General features: G+C 42.3%; 1 long non-coding RNA gene across 34 annotated transcripts in view; it reads left to right on the forward strand.

The window, feature by feature from the left end:
• LOC110393160 overlaps positions 1 to 12,752 on the forward strand; it is a 267,894-nt gene that overhangs the window by 237,295 nt on the left and 17,847 nt on the right. For 30 of the 34 annotated variants that reach the window (XR_002434842.1, XR_002434849.1, XR_002434843.1 and 27 more), the window contains 2 exons: positions 1,013 to 7,389; positions 8,580 to 8,672. This is a non-coding gene — a long non-coding RNA (uncharacterized LOC110393160). The remainder of the gene's footprint in view (positions 1 to 1,012; positions 7,390 to 8,579; positions 8,673 to 12,752) is intronic. The other 4 variants (XR_002434852.1, XR_002434854.1, XR_002434837.1 and 1 more) reach the window with 3 other exon arrangements.

Raw genomic sequence — 12,752 nt, forward strand, 5'->3', positions numbered from 1 at the left:
AAAGAGAAAAAATGGCCTTTTTCAATATTTCTCCAGTGGGCCCAATCTCGGAGTCTAACTGCATCTACAGGAATAGGAGATTGATACAGTAGTTCATATCTCTTTGTCAAATTGATCTAGGCTCTTTGGTTCAAAAGCTTTTCTTTTACTGTTGAGTCAACTTTTCTATTGGCAGTCTAAAAGATGCAAATGAAACAATCCTACTGCAAATCTTGGGGCAATTATTGGCCATCCTAAAACATGGTCATGCTTTATGTCTGAACAAAAAATCATAAATAATGTTATCTCTGTGAATCAGAGTAACCCAACTCAGAGCTTTTGCTTAAAAATCATCTCATAAATTATTCAGCCAGTTTCAATTTTTGACTGACTTGCTGAACAGAATCTGGGTCATAAATTGATATTTCCTAAATTGAGCCAGTGACAGGGTGTATTACGTAAGGACTTTCACTACAGATCCCCAGGTCCCAGACCTTGCTGCAATAAATAATTAAGTATTTTATGGAGTATAGGATAAATCCAAGAGACTGGGAAGCTTTGGTTTAAAATATACTACAGCCTAGTGGTTAGAGATGCTCCTGGGAGAGACGGGCTCTGCTCTCTGGTCTAAATCAGGCAGAAGAGGGAGGTGAGACCAGTTCGAGCCTGACTGGGGAGATAATAGATGGGAAGGGTGATTGTGTTCCCTCCACATGGTTTTTGTGAGGCATCTTCCTAGGAGGCAAATTTTGAGAGCTTGAAAGCCAGGCAGAAGGGTGTTTACTTTGTGAAAATGCGGATATGAGCATACTTACAGGCAGTGTAATGCATGTATGTCTCCAGCAACTGAAATGTAATGTATGTTTGTCATATTACAGTAAGCATGTGTAAACTTAGCTGACCAGTTGAAGGTGTCTTGAAGATCTGAATCTGAATTCCAGTGCCTAACATGGCAGCCCATTTCTGTAGGCTATTTATGATTTGGGGATCATGTGCTTTTCTGTTTACTATAATTTTTCAATTCTTTCTCCAGGCTGCTATTTTGAGCTAACCTCAGTACCCACAGAGGGCTCCATGACCCATCCACCAACTGCTGAGCTTGCTATGAAACTAACTGCAACTCTGAGCCTGGTTTTCCCTCCCATCTGGCAGTGAAAATGAACTGCTGCTGACTGAATGACCACTGATTCTCTTGGAAGCAGAGCTCTGCTAAGAGCAACAGCCAACTCTGTCACCATTTGTGAGGATTTGTAGCTTGGGCCCTGAGACATCTGGCTGAGATATTTACGCAGTCCTGTATTGCACTCGCTGAGGCTCTGTGTTCACATCTGGAGTCTAGACTGAGTGACTCTATGGGCTGGCCTTCAAGCCTCTGAACAGCTCATGTCCCTCTTGTTCTCTCATTTTTTCTTTTTATTGCTTTATTTATTTGCTGTAGGTGCTCCTATCACAACTCTTCAGACATTTCTGTCAAGGCCACTTGAGAGCTTCAGCGAGGAATGGCAGCAACTGAAAGAAACCAGGCAGAACCAGATGGGATGGGTAGGAAAAAAAGGCTGTGTTGAGGCAAGGCTTTGATTGCGTCGTTATTGTGATGGGGGATGCCTGGTGCTTGATTACGCTGTTTCTTCTGAGGCATACAGCTGTGTTTGTGGGAAATGACAATGCTCATCTGCACAGGGTTTGCCTTCAACACATGCGACAGGGAGCAACGGTTTCTGTAAGTTGTTAGCTGGCCACATGGCTGAGCCAGGCAGGGGGATGAGTTGCCCACTACCCTGAGTCAGATCCATCAGTGGGATGCAGTTGTAACCTGGGTCACAGCAGAGCTGTTCTGCCTCAGGCTGGCTGGAGCTGTCTTCTGGCTGAAGATAACTTCCATTCAGTGTCCTCAGGGGTAAGGCAGGGGGCCAAGGCCTATAACAGGACATGACAGGTAAAAATCAGTGCCAAAATGTAGAGATCTGAGGTACCTGAGTTGCTGGCGTGGGACTGGTAGCACAGGAGAGACCTAGAGCATCTGAAAGAGACATCCAGGTTTAGGAAATTAATCCCTTCCACTATTTCCTATGTTCTGCCTTTGTGTTTAGTTGGGAATCATGTTTTAAATTTGGGATGCTATGACCTGTAGCCCTGTGCTGGTGCTGTACTAGAAGTGAACTCCTCCTTGATCCGAACACTGGCCCCGACAATATTGGCTGCTATTGCTTTCCCACACTGGGAGCAAATCTTCCCAAATGGTGCTGCTCTCATTCTCAGCCTCTCCATTTCTTTCTCTGAGCCTTTAGACTACTAGTTCCACTTGCTCCTCTGTCTGTCCCGTATTCTCCTTTGTTTTAGATTTCCTGGTTGCCTAACAGGCCTGTTTGCTGCTGCTGGAGAAATACTGTTAGGGAGTCAAAGGCCAAGTATTGCTGACAACTGTGAAGTTATGACTAGGAAATGCGGTGGAGAAATTGAATGATCTAATAGAGAAAATGAATGTAGTGCTTGAAAAGATGGGTACTGTGGACGTACCTGTTTGTGTGTAGATCTATATGTATTTGGATATAGATAAGCCAGAATGTACATTAAGACAATATCACAAACTCTAGAAATTCAAGCACTGAAATACAGTTCAATTCACCCTTTAAAGAAGGGTAAACAGGGATTTCAGATATTCTCTGTGCACTTAAAGTAGCCAGCAACAGTGTGATGGCAGTTCTAAGTAAAGGGCCTTAATCAGAGCGTATAAAAAGCCCAATGATGTTGGAACAACACGTCCAGCTCCCAAGCATTGTCTCTTTCCCACTATCAATGACACCCATTGTGCAATAACAACATTTGCACAGAGATATATCTTGTTTTGTGCACAGAGAATGTATCGAAGCAGCCGTAGGGCTGCACTAGCCTTGGCTAAAAAAGTCCCCAAGGGCCCGTCTGCCAGCTGCTGACTGATGTAGAGCTGCCACTGCTGATAATAGGGTACATGTGCTTGCTTTGAGCTGAACTAGGCAATCTGGGGCACAGTTAGATGAGCTCAACAAGGATCAAGTTCAAACCTGTTTAAGAAGTTAGTTCCTGTCAGCGGTGATTTAAGCTAAGTAGTTTTTCTGTGGATTAGGAAGGACGAGAAATGCTCACACAGTCAGCTACTTCATCTTGGCTGTCACAGTGGTGATTTCAACACATCCAGGGGAGTCAGAAAGACAACAAACAGCTGAGATCTGTAACTTCCTAAATCACGCAGGCACAAGCTGCTAAAGGTAAATTTCCATTAGATGTTTGTCTGCTTGTATGTATCAGAATTATGCTGCCTACTTTGCTTCTTGCAAGTAAATGGAATCAGGAAGTGCTTAGACTTCTTTGAAGATGTAGATCATTGTCCAACACTGGCAACAGCTGTTGTTAATTGAACGTTGCTGATCCATTCAGGAGCTCACCTGCAGCAGGAAGAGTGTGGGTGAGGCTAGAGAACATAGGTTTTTGCTGTAGAGGTTGACATACCATGGCTGAAGAGCACATGTAAATTTCTCCTAAAAAATGATCATTGCAAGATTCAAGAAATGTAAATATGCTAATAATTAGACAAAAGAACATTGTACATGGCATCTGTGTTAATGTCACCCAAATTCTTTATCAACCACGTTCCTTCTAGGAATATCCCACATGTGGTAAGCAGGATATACTTTTGTGCAAATAGTGTTTCACACCATCTGGCATCGCTGAGGTCAGCTACACTGTCTTCCAGGCTTGGGAGCCAAAGTTGGCCTTGGATCAGAACAGTCATATTGTGAAGTTGCTAAGCAGAACTCCTCTGTGTTTCCCAAAATTATTCAGTTCCTTCTTCAGAAGAGCATGCTTTACACAGCAGGAAATGCATCTAGAGGTCTTCCTAGTAATTACTGCCACCTCTAAGTATTAATGCCATATTCTTGTGGAGTTCTGGAGCAGCAGTTCAGCTGTTAAGTATTCTTTTTCCTGAGAGATCATAGTGAGGGCACTTTCAGGAAGATCCAGAAAATGATCTGCATATTTAAGCCCTAGGTAGGCTCGGAGCTGTAAGTTAACCCCAAAAACCCAATGGTGAAATTCCTGTTGGTCGTATCAGCAAGAGTTTAGAGATATTAAACAAAACAAACAAGTACAGTAAGTACTAAGTGACTACTCTGGCTTGGCTTGGACAAGCTACAGTGAAACAGAGGTTACTTCTGTCTGGAATCAATTCTTCTGTCTCCTAAGTGACTATTTTATTTCATAGTGAAATGGCAAGTGAAAAAAAATCCAACAAAACCAAAACAAACAAACAAAACAAACAACAACATTAAAAAAAAGAAAACCCACAAGGAAAATGGCTTTAAATCTTGTTACCCTGGCAAGGATCCCAATGACCACAATAGTATTTTACCTTTGCAAGGATTAAGAGAACAGCAGGATCTGAACAGCCAGTCACTTAGTTGGGTTTGTTGGTGTTTCTAAACCTTTAATTAGGCAGCGCTGAATGCAAATATCTTATAATCTGAATGCAGAGATCTTATACCATCACTCAAGACCTCTTGAAGGCAATGCATACAACATACAAATAGAAGCTGTAATCTATAATGCTGCAAATCCTTTAGGAGGATTATCTCTGTTATCTCATCTGACATCAGAGAATTACATGTAATATAGGCACATAAATGGCTTAGTCACAGAGAGATCTTTTAGAAAAGGGTAGTAGAGAGGAAGTTTTGTTTGTTTGTAAGCCGAGAAGAAGAGGGAAAGCTCTTTCAATGACAAATGGATCTGAGTTAAGGTCCTCTTTGGGTTCACAGCACATCTTGCTCACTCGGGAGAATTAGCTGGGGGAACTGAGCTCTTACTGTCTTGATTTTCAGGTAGTCATTTACAGCCATGCAAAGAGTGGGTGTCACACGTGCTTGTGCCTCTGTTACCCTTTGGCTAAGATCAGTCAATCTGCATGAGTACCAGGGCCTGCTGGAAAGTGGTAGACAATCAATGATTGAACACTGTAGTTCACACTGGCCGAACAAAAGCCCTAGATTTGAATAACCTGAGCTCAGGATAAGATTGCTTGACTTATGAGGTTCAGTTGCATAGCTAAACTGATGATTTACTCATTGTAAAGCCAGCCTGGATTCATCTTTCATAGGTCTCTCCTACTGTCTTCACTTATTTTTCTTTATAGAACCTTGCTGGTTTCTTCAAAGGGAAAGTGAAAAACTGATACAGTATGATGCATTTACTCTGTCATCTATGGCTTTTCTCATACTTCCTACTTATCTTGTCCCTTCTTCCAGTCAGGTGAACCTAAACTATTCATGACTGCTTGCTCTGGTTACCGTATTCCCTTTTCCTTCTCACCTGCGTATCACCCTGTTTTTGCTCCTAAAATCTCACTTTGGCTCTTTTTTTTTTTTACTAACAATAAAAGCAAAATTTGTCTGTCTCTTCTTAAAAATACTTAATTAGAATGCCATCCCTCTGCAGTTACCAACCAATTACCAACTCTTTCCTTCCTTTCATCTCTAATTGCATCTCTGACAGCGATGAATGTGTTGTTTATTGCCCATAAGCCAATGCCAGAGGTGCTGTCCCAGATCCTCTCCAGTCCGGCCACTCTCTCCAGGCTCTCTAATGATGGTAGGACAAAAGGAAAGGAAGGGAAAGGACATGTTGGCATACCTTGTAGTTTTAAATACCTATTTTATGTTCTCCTGTTTTGGAGACTGATTAAAAACCCACTAAATCTAATTAAGTCTTTCCATTGATGTAATGATCTTTAGACCAGGACTAGGAAAATTATAAATTGTGTGAGTCAGGGTTCAGGAAGGAATTCCAGTATTTTTGTTCATAGATGGCTTGTTTCCTGTAGCTTTCACACTGTCCTTTCCACTCCACTGACCTCTGTCTGATCGTATACAATCTCCTTTATATTCGCTTTTACAGGATAAGTAGTTGGATGTGCACAGAAGAGTGTTCCATTTTCCGAAAGAATTTCTTGGATTCCCTGAAGAGATTAGTACAAAATTTTAATTAGGGGCATTGGCAGAGTTCCCAAATACTGGTATATTAGGCTGCAGTTTTCATTTTCATCCCCCCGTTTTGGTTCCTATACAATGCATAGGATTTCAGTGGAACTGTGCGACTGACAACTGGTTTACTTTAAATGATGCACATCTCGTCCCTCCGGTTTTTGTCCCTCCCATTGATACGGATGAGTCATGATTAGCAGCAGTCTTGCCTTTTCCTTCCGAAGACTGGGGAGATTGCCCAGTGTTCTGAGGACAATTGTCCAAAAGATGTCAGAGTCTGAAGTGACCGGTAAAATTTCCACTAAAACTCTGGAAGGCGTACAGGAGGCTAGTGTCATTAATTAAGTTCTAAGAACCTCTACAGTACTGTGGGAAACTGGCATAAAATACGCAAGCTGAACTTTGTTTGCAACTTCCTTCCATTTAGGAATTCATTAAAGGACTGGAGCGTTTGCAGGGATTTCAGGACCCAGCGCTAGAATGGCTAATTGCTGGCTTGGTCTTTTGTATACAGAGTATCACATAAAAGGACTGTGATCAAAGAATGCAGGTGCTGCTGAGGGCAATCAGAATGCAAGTATGGTGATTGCTTGCCGGATACAATATATAACGTTTCATTTAGCGGTGCTTTGCTTTGGTCCGTGATTGGATTTTGCAGGAGTTGGTGAATGATTTTGACTGAAGTGATTTAATAAATACATTGTTTGAGCAGAGCTAGAAGTTTATACCTCTTCTTTCATCTTCCTGTTTTTTTCCCCTACCAGCACCCAAGGGGAACATAACCACCAGTGCAGATTTAACTTAGTTGAAGTCTTTCGTAAGTTTAAGTTGCTGTTACCTTCCTCAGAATGCTACAGGTGGCTATCAGTTAATTTTAGCTGCATCTGGGGTCTTGCAGTGGAGGAGTGCAAAGTTACACAGTGTAGTTTAGCTTTCATATCTTCACAGTGAGAGCTTAAGAAATCACCAATAATTTTATGACTCTATTTATCATACCTATATTTTCTTCAGTTCTTTCTGCAACCATTCTCATCAAATGGCAAAGCAAAGTCTATGTCGAAGCTTTTTCCTTTTTTAATAACCATCTGATTTGATCCCCCCCCCAAAATGGCACAAACCATGTGAAACAAGTAGAGCTGTGGCCCCTGGCTTGGAGAACATGCATGAGTAATTAAATCATATGCCCTTCTGTCACCATTTTTTGCAGGGAGAGGGATTAAAATCTGTGTTCACAGGCTGAGAGCAGGTGTCTGCGATGAGATCCCATGCTGTGACATGCATGCAGCACATTCTTACATGAAAAGCCCTGGCTGATGAAATGACCACAGGAAGACAACACGGAACCCTCCTGGCAGGATCAGAAGAAGCTTAATTAAGCTCCATGGTTAATGTTAAAGTGAGTGTGTGCCTGTTTCAGATGAGCTTTAAGAAAATTGAAAGTATGATCATATTTTAATTACATCCTGCTCCTCCTGACATTCCTCAAGTAAACTGCGTTGCCTCTTGTGTGATCAGATGATACAGTGACTCAGAAGTGAACACACACGTCTTTACGTAGATGGGATTTTGTAACTGATCCAGTGTGGTTTTAGAGTTTGTTAGTTATGGACGTATTTTTCTTTGGCAGAAGGTAGCACTGAACCTGTAGTTTCTGCTGTTATTCTAGACACAGTTGCTTTAGTTGTAACTGGATTACTGAAAGGATAAATTACAGATTCCCTGTAATTTTGCTAGAGCTTTCATTAAAGAAAGTAGAAAAAAATAAACTAGACAAGACTCAGAGAACAGATGAGTGTTTGTGGTAGGATGATTAAAAAAACAACAACACAACAGTAGTACTGAAGGCAGCAGTCCTTTGCTTCTTATTACTGTGCTTTTCCACTACAGAACTTAAAATGCTTTCCCAATTTCTGTGAAGAAACATGAGAAGTTCTTTACGTGTGAATGACTATAGCAATTGTAGTAGTGGTGAAGTAGAGGTTTGACAAGTGAAGTGTTCTAACAGCACAAGGAGTCAGTGATGAAACAGACAAGGCAAGACTAAAGTGCTCATGCCCACCTTAATTCAGAATGTGAAAAACTGTAGCCTGGCTTCATAGCTGTATGTGGATTGATGGAGTGACAAAGAAAAGCTTAAGGTTTCATAAACACCTTTGCTTTTCTCTCTATAAGAATTTGTTCTCCCTTCCTTGTCTTTTTTTTTTTTTTTTCAAACACAACAGGCTAGGTCTTTCTCAAATGTGAAAGAAGGCTCAGTTTGAGATATTCATTAGCCAAATTAGACATAAAATAATGAGGGGGTGAGTAAAAGGCAGCTAGGAATGAGGGTGGGAGGGGAAGCATGGACAAGGATAGCTAGAGACAGCTTTCTGCAAGGGTAGCTGATTGAAACAACGGTACAGTACCTTGACTAATGTAGAGCTAATTAAGCCTGTATAGGACAAAGCATTATCAAATATACTATAGGGAACAATCTTTCTGTGGTAAATCAATCCCTCATGAAATTCCATTGACTTCAATAGGTTTTCTTCTGGGATGAATTTGGCCTGATAACCTAATAAGTCTTTTCTGTCTCTAATTTCTAAGGTCCTTTTGTCAGCAGCATAACAAGGAACTTCAGTCTGGCTTTCAAAAGTGCTGAACACCCAAAACTCCTACTTAGGTCTCTGTGAATCACAGGTACTTAATACCACTGCAAATCAAAGCTGAATGAACTGTTTCATGTTTGCTGTGAGTTTGCTCTCTGTACAGTGCCATCACATCTGCACAAAGACCCTAAGTTAACCCCTAAGCCTTTTGAGGCAGAAACTTCCTATGTGTAGGTACCTCATGCAGTGCAACACAGAGCCTAGCAAAGGCCTCCAGGCATTAATGCAATAAAATTAATTAGTATCAACAACAGTAAATTATAAGTTCACAGTATTTGTATTTACAAGGCAATGGGGGATGTGTATTTGGGCTAGCTACGTACAGATGGACCTACTTTTGTTACCCAGCTTTCAACTGACTGACTTTTCAGATGAATTATCTTATTTTTCAGATAAATTATCTCCAGCTTGTTCACAGTATTTTTTTGTGAACTGTTGTGGCTTAACCAGGCAGCAGCTCAGCACCACACAGCCATTCACTCACTATCCCCACAAGGTGGGATTGGGGAGAGAATTGAAATGAAAAACAATGAAGTAGAGCTTGTGGGTTGAGATGAAAACTATCTACTAAGACAGAAAAGGAAGAGAAAATTAGAATAATAATAGTAATGATAATAATGTATATTTAAAAAAAAAAGTGATGCACAATGCAATTGCTCACTACCTGACGACTAATTCCCAGTCATACCTGAGCAGCAGTTGGCCCCCCACCCAACTCCATACATTTCTTAAAGTTTTTGCATGGTGTCATATGGTATGGAATATTTCTTTGGCCACTTTGGGTCAGCTGTCCTGGTTCTGTTCCCTCCCAGCAACTTGTGCCCCATCAGCCCCCTTGCTGGCAGGGCAGTAGGAGAAATCAAAATGTCCTTGGCTATGTGCAGCCACTGCTCAGCAACAACTAAGGCATTGATGTGTTATTAACATTGTTCTTCTCCCAAAATCAAAACACAGCATCACACCCAGCCACTATGAAGGGAGAAAAACCTCTGTCCCAGCTGAAACTGGAACACAAACTTAGAAAATGTGTCTTTTTAAGAGTCTGCAGAAGCAATGTTGGGAGATAGCCACAGGTAAAAACGGCCGCATCTTACTGTGCCTGCAGCACAGAACAAGTGACTCTTCCCTTCACTCTGCAAGTGCTACAGATTCATGTGCTTCTACTAAAATCTCTGCATGCCCGTTAAGTTTACACTGGATGTTACAGTTAGCATCTGTGAGGTGACCAGGGTTGTCATGTAAAATCATGTCAGAATTGTTTTGAAAGGTCCAGATCAAACAGAGAACATGCTCTTTGGAATGTTTTCCCTTTTATTGCACTGTTATTGTAAAGTCTGCTCTTTTTTGGCTTTCACTTCGTGGAAGATGTGCATCGTATAGATAATGACAGCATTTTGGTAACATGTTTCTCTCTGTGCCTCTCTCATCTTCTTGATTTTATGTAAGTCCCCCAAACAGAAATGCCACCATTGAGTGAGTTGTGCCCTGATTTTGGTCAGAGGGCAGTCTCTGAGAGGAGGATTATTAGTTTATCTCTATTATCTAAAAAACAAATCTATTTGATTACCCAGTGTTTGGTTTTCAAAAGGACAGCTCCCAGGGATCTTAAAGAAATCCGCAAATGCAACAGGGAAGGAATATAATAGAATGGTTTGGAAAAAAAATACAATGAGAGGGAAGCATAACATAGAATACATTTGGTGTGAGCTTTTCCCAGAAGGTTGCTTGAGCCTCATAGTTCACTTACAACCAGAGTACAGTGATGCTGGGCAGCCTGCCAGTGCTTGTTATTGTAGTGCTGTGTGAGCCGGTTCCCTGGTGAAGAAAGAAACAGAGAGAGAGTCTTTTCTTTGCCTTCCATAACTGTCCCACACGCTCCTCTCTGCTGTCTCAGAACATCCTCCTGTTCTCCACATCAGGATGCTTTGGTGCATGCAGATCTGTGCAGATGTCACACTCATGGTTTAGCATGTGGTGCTTTCACAGTTCAGTAGGACTGACACAGGCTGTATCACCTCGCTGCGATGGAGTTTCAGCCAACAACTCTGACACTCTAAGGGTAAGGCACCCTGTGATATGCATAGTGAGGAAGAGTAACACCTTGTCCTCACAAGAGGAGTATCTGGAAGGGAAGGGAAGCATTCCTAGGAGGAGTGCAAGGCTAAGTTGCATGTCTATGCTGAATTTTGCAGTCAGATGTTAGCCAGGATGGCTCGGGTTTAGAACCATGCTACAGATACCAAGGAGGCATCCAGTTGCTCAGAACACTGGCTGAGCTCCTTCATGCAAGCCTGAAAAACAGCACACAGACACAGAGGAGTTAACAGCTCACAGTCTGGCCATGAACATATAGCAAAACCAAGTATGGATGAAGGAGGCCTCCCACGTTCTTGTATCTATATTCTACCTGGAAACCCATCCAAGAACATTTCAAAATCAGCAAACATGGAATGGGGTTGTTTTTATTCCCCTCCCCTCCACATCCACACACCTCCTCTTCATGCTGGTATATTGCCTTGAACCCTGAAACTACAGTGCTCTCTGGCAAGCACTTGCACAGCCTCCATCAGAAGCATGCTGGGCTCCCAAATGTGATAAAAAGCTGATAAAAATGATCTGGGCGTTAAGACAGCCTCAGTGGAAGAATGTTCAGCTAAATAGATACCATCTGTCCCTCAAAGTAAGCACGTCCTTGTTCTGCCCTGGCCTGACCAGTATGAGCTGTTGCTTTTGTGGTGCAGTCCATGTGTGGACTGACCATTGTTCCCAGGACCTGGGGTGATTGTTTATGCAATGGAGACTTTATGAGAAACAGTTTCAGTTGCAGGGATTTTTTTTTTTTTAAGGATTAAAGATTGGTAATGAAAACAACATTTTTGCCTAATACAGAAAAGTGATGGACTGGAGCTCAGCTGAACAGTCATATTAGCCTGCACAGCACGTTTCTTTAGGGAAGCCAAAGAGGGAAGGACTAAAAAAGAACTAAAGAACTGAAGAACTAAAAGCAGCGTACAAATCACCAAGAGATTTTCATGTCAATAATGAATAGTGAAAATATTTTCCAAGGGACATGGGCAGTTAGCGCAGAGCACTGACTTTAAAGTTTTTAAATGCATTTTCTTTGCCTCCTCATGGACACAGACAGTGGAACAGATCTTAGAGGGGGCTGATACTACAGACCATTGATGCAGATACATGGGAAAGATGTTAAAGACAAGGATCAGAGGAACCAACTTTCTCTGAGAACAACTGAATAAAATTTGGAGACTCAGTATTTATGTGAGAGTGCAGTCTTCCTAGAGTGGAGTCCTGCACAGCCACAAGAACAGAGGTGCTGCCACACTTCCCCAGGGAAGATCAGGTGGGGACGTGAGCAGTGGGACAGTGACACTCTTTAGCGAACCTAAGCATAATCATGCTACCTAGTCAAAGTGAAGCTGAGTATCTGAAGGCCTGGGCCTCTTGTGTCTGCTTGAGCTATATGTTGTCATTATGTCTGTCTCTAGCACTGTCTTTGGTGCTGCCTCTTGGATGGACCTTGGACTTCTGTTGTAGATGACTTGTTTTCTGGCTGTCTCCCTCAAACCTGTGTTGTAGTTCTTCTGCAGTCTTGCCTTAAGTCTTGTCTCTTTTCATCCTGTCTGGAGCCCCTGGAGAGCTCCTGGACCTGATTAAGTTCATGCCACATCTGGGGCTGTTGATGGCTCATACTACCAGCTCTGCCCACTGTGGGCAGGCCCTGTGGGACGGCACCTTGTTAATGAGGGTGCTGCCTGTGCTGAGCCACCCTCAGCTCCCAGCTCATCTTCCCTCAGGAAGAAACTCTGCTTTTGCAGCTTCCTCAACAGTGTTGAAGCCTCTGTAGTAGTCACAGGATAATATCATGTGAACTCTAGCAAGCAGTCACACAATGTAAAAGGGTGTTATCCTATTGTTTGTTGGCAGTGGGGATTGAAGAACCTGTAGGCAGAGAAGTGGGCAGCAGGAGTGTCTTTTCCATCACCTGTTGTAGCAGCCATAATGTGCAACAGCTACTTCTTGGCTGGGGAAAGGCTGATTGTCAGGATAAGGGAGATCAAGGTCAGTTGTTTGCCTGTGCAGTTACTGTTGA

The sequence above is a fragment of the Numida meleagris genome, chromosome 2 (assembly GCF_002078875.1).
Source record: "Numida meleagris isolate 19003 breed g44 Domestic line chromosome 2, NumMel1.0, whole genome shotgun sequence".
Lineage (NCBI taxonomy): Eukaryota > Metazoa > Chordata > Aves > Galliformes > Numididae > Numida > Numida meleagris.